Genomic DNA, 4437 nt, shown 5'->3' on the forward strand with positions numbered 1-4437 from the left:
CTTGAAAGAGATTGACTCAAGATACAACCTAATCCTGTAGATTGAGTCCTGCCTCATTAACATAACTGCCTCTAATCCTGCCCCATCAACATCATAGAAGTTAGGATTCACAGCACATAGGATAATCACATCAGATTATTACAAATTAGTGGACAACCACACAATACTGGGAATCATGACCTAGCCAAGTTGACACACATTTTGGGGGGACACGATTCAATCCATAACACTGGGTGAGACTTTCACCTCATTGGATAACAGGGAACCTGGACACATTGTTGTTTTGACGAGCAACAGTTGGATTCTCGTACCTTCAACCAGCTTGATGTGAAAACTTGCTCCAGGCCTTTTTTTTTTAGTGATGAATAAACCTTATTTTGAAAACAGCTATTTGCTGCCTTCCATCCTTAGCTGAAATGAGTGCACAACTCTGTTATTTATCAAAGTAGAGGCTACACCTACACAGGATCTACTTTTGGGCTTGGAGAGGGTGGTTAATGCCACAGCTCATGAAGACTGATTTGCCAAATTCATTTAAATTGGGTTGACTAGCAATTCTAGCAGGCAGGCTAAAAACACTCTGAGTGACCTCAAGCTTAGTGTAAGCAACTTGTCAGTGATCTGAAAGAGGAAGTTCAGAAGCTGTATCAGTCAGACCTGCAAGAGCTTAATCTCGTTGTCCTGGCACCTGACACTGCCACCTCACTTGGCTGCAGGAGACTCAATAATGGATGAAGAAACAGCTCTTTCCTCTAGAGTTGAGAAAAAAAGAAACGGAAGGAGGGAAGAAAAGAATGTATGTACTGGTCTGAGAAGTTAGTGATTATTTTAAGACTTTTGACTACTTGTGTAAAGAGAAGTCTCTGGTCTCACAAAATTGCTATTTAGTTCAGGCTCCACTGTCCAGAGTTTGAAAGGAATTAGAAGGACCCCTTTTTTTTAAAGATATCAGACGCTATGGTTAAGAGCTCAGCTGCTAACCAAAAGGTTGGCAGTTCAAATTCACCAGCAGCTCCTTGGAAACCCTATGGGGCAGTACTACTCTGTCCTATAGGGTTGCTATGAGTGAGAATCATTCAAAACCCTGTGGAGTACAGTTCAACTCTGACACACATGAGGTCACCATGAGTCGTTTTTCTTGCTTAATCCAGTTTAAGTTTCTGTCACTGCAACTGGAAGGGTCCACACTAGTAAACGTAAAAAATAATTAATATTTGCATATACTTTACAGATTACAAAGGAGCATTTTATCCTTGCAATAACAACAAAAGGTAGGTATTTTATTTATACCATTTTTAATAAAGAAGAAACTAGTCGTAATAGTCATAATAAATAGGAAAACCCTGGTGGCATAGTGGTTAAGTGCTACAGCTGCTAACCAAAGGGTTGGCAGTTCGAATCCACCAGGTGCTCCTTGGAAACTCTATGGGGCAGTTCTACTCTGTCCTATAGGGTTGCTATGAGTCGGAATCGACTCAAAGGCACTGGGTTTTTTTTTTTTTTTTTTGGTTTAGTCGTAGTAGACTCAGTGGCAGCTGGTTATAGAAATCAGACTTTGTGGAAATCTGCTCTTCAATGGTGTCTGTAAACATAACTCCTAATCATACTGCTTTGGTTTATCATGTAAATCTGAACCACACCTATTCTCAGAAAAGATTTGAGATCACTTAGAATAAAACTTCCTGTACAGATGAAGGGAGACTTGCAGTGGAAAAAGCGTGCTCAAATGTCAGCTGTCTGGGGATAGCCTCTGAGTTTTTCTTTCTTCTTTATTAAAAATGGTGTAACCAAAATGCCTACCTTTCATTGTTATTGTAAGGATAAAGGATAATCTGTAAGGATAATCCATAAAGTAATATGCAAATGTTAATTACTATCTATTTTTACTAGTGTGGACCCTTTCAGTTGTAGTGACAAAAACTCGAACTGGCTTAAGCATAAAAAAGGAATGTATTATGTCATATAACTGAAAACTTCAGTGGTTGAGTTCCAGTCACAACTGATTCCAGCCCCTCAATATCATCAGAAATCTCTTCATTCCCTTTGCTTTACCATGAATTGGTGTTAAGTTGAATTGTGTCCTCCAAAAAGATATGTTGACATCCTCACTCCCGGTACTTATGAATCTGACCTTATTTAGAAATAGGGACCCTGCAGATGTAACTAGTTAACATGAAGTCACTCTGGAGTACAGTGAGCTCTAGTCCAGTATGACTGGTGTCCTTACAAAAAGAGAAGAGACACAGAGATGGACAGGCATACAGGGAGGACAGCCATGTGTAGACAGATGCAGAGACTGGAGTTATGCTGCCACAAACCAAGGAATGCCTGGAGCTACTAGAAGCTGGGAGAAACAAGAAAGGATCTTACCCTAGGAGGCCCTGCTGACACCCTGATTTTGGTCTTCTGGCCTCCAGAATCTTGAGAGGATAAATTTCTGTTGTTTTAAGTCACTTAGTCTGTGGTAATTTGTTGCAGCAGCCCTAGGAAAGTCATACAGTTAGCTTCATTCTTAAGCAGTATCTTCCCAAGAGGAGGTGGCAAAGATGGCCCCATAGCCATATAAGGTATCCCTGCTGACAGAACACTTATTTCTCCCAATGTCCTCAGCAGAAGTCCTGGTAGAAACCCATGGGACTTAATAGCATCTGACACTCATTTCTGATGCTCATTCCCAAAATGAGCACTGCCAGCCCTCTGCCCCGCTCCAGAGCCACGAGGTGTAGCCACCCCTATCCAATCACATGAACTGAGGGTGGGGCAATTCCCAGGGGAAACATTACCAGAAGGTGGAATGGAGGCTGGGTAGGCAAAACCCACAGATGCCCAGGATAGCATCATTGTTATCAGCAAGACAGTTAAACAGAAGGAAGAAAGATGTAAACAGAAAGGTAAGTAACCTGAAATAAGAGGTTGATTGCTGTTTAAATTTTGCCTTAAGTAGAGCACTGAAGGCAGATCCAAGATGACAGCATAGTCACATACACCATAACATCCCCCTGCACCAAAAACCCAAAACACCAAATGAAACAGAAGCAAATAACAATCCAGGAACTCTGAACATCAAAAAAGAAGGTCTAAGAACTGAACCAAATACCAACTGGAAGGAAAATGTGCATGAATGCTTTGAAAGAGGAGTAACATGGGAGGAGTTACCTAGCCATCCCAGCCCTGATGCAGCCATCTTAGGACAAAGCTAGCAGCAACCCCGGGTGAAGAAAACAGGAAGACAATTTCACAACTTTCCCAAAAGGAACAGAGAAACTCTGTAGATACACACAGAAAAAAGCAGAGTCAGATAGGGAGCCAGGATCCAGAACCAGAGATACTCAGGAGTGGCGGCCCCTGACTTCAGGGATGGGTGACGCACATGAGGCAGTGAACCGCGGAGTGTTAGCAGAAGGTCTCCTGCTCAACCAGGCCCTGGGCAGCCTCCCTCCTCACACTAGAGAGGGGACAGTTCCCATTTCCTGGCTGCAACAGATGCAAAGTGCCCCAACACCCACATATCCTAGCTGGAGGGATATACTCTCTCTCACCCCTTCCTCTTGATCGGAGGTGGCAGAAGGCCCCATCCTCCACCCACCTTGCCTGACCAGAGAACCACAATAGGAGCCTCTCCTCTTCCCCCAACCCCACCCAACCCCTTCCACTCTGCCCCCTTGCCCACCCGAGGAGCAAGACTAGGCATGCCCCCATGTGTGTGCCTGCCCACCAACTATACCTCTTCAAGGGCCCAGTGAGGCACAGGCAGTGAGACAGCAAGAGAGCCCACCCGCCTGTTGCTCTTCCTTCCTCCCACATGGTGAAGGGTGGGGGAGACGTGACTGCATGTGCACCTCTCTGCCACCCTATCCTCCCTCCCTCCCTGTTTGGTGAGAGATAGAGGTGGTGCCACCGTGCACACATTCACCAGCCCTTAACCCAACCAGTGAGGTGTGGAAGAGTCGAAACTGCATGCACATACCCTGGCGGCCCCTTCCTCCATCCCCCCCATCTGGTGTGAGGAGGAGGCAATGCCACTGTGGGTGCATCCACCAGGTGCGACTCCTTCCCTTAAACTGCCAGGGAGGGGTGAAGGAGCCATTACTATGCACACATCCCCCCTGAGGCCCTTTCCTCCCTCCCCTTGCCCAGAATGAGATAGAAGCAGAGTGAGTGCACACACTTTCTCCTGCTGCACCTTCCTCCTCTCCCCATCCACCAACAGGTGGATGTGGTGCAAATGAGTGAGCATCTGCCTGTGATTCCTTCCTCCCTCCTCCTGCCCTGGAGGAGGTGGAGGCAAAGCAACTGTGCATCTGTCCAACACCCCCACCTCTCCCACAACCAGTGAAAGGTGATGAACACACCTGCACATCGTCCACTCTACCTGTAAGGAAAGCACCACTCCCTGCTCCAGTGCCACTAAACTGAAGACAGACAGAGGCCAAAGCC

The 4437-nt window shown here is 45.7% G+C and overlaps 1 long non-coding RNA gene across 5 annotated transcripts in view; it reads right to left on the bottom strand.

Annotated features, from left to right (window-relative positions):
• Positions 1-3811, bottom strand: part of LOC111751338 (uncharacterized) — a 40156-nt gene extending 36345 nt beyond the window's left edge. For all 5 annotated transcript variants that reach the window (XR_002786409.2, XR_010318199.1, XR_010318198.1 and 2 more), the window contains exons 1-2: positions 3725-3811; positions 2371-2483 (exon numbers count right to left, since the gene is read on the bottom strand). This is a non-coding gene — a long non-coding RNA (uncharacterized LOC111751338). The remainder of the gene's footprint in view (positions 1-2370; positions 2484-3724) is intronic.
• Between the last annotated feature and the right edge of the window lie 626 nt (positions 3812-4437).

The sequence above is a fragment of the Loxodonta africana genome, chromosome 17 (assembly GCF_030014295.1).
Source record: "Loxodonta africana isolate mLoxAfr1 chromosome 17, mLoxAfr1.hap2, whole genome shotgun sequence".
In the NCBI taxonomy this organism is placed as follows: domain Eukaryota; kingdom Metazoa; phylum Chordata; class Mammalia; order Proboscidea; family Elephantidae; genus Loxodonta; species Loxodonta africana.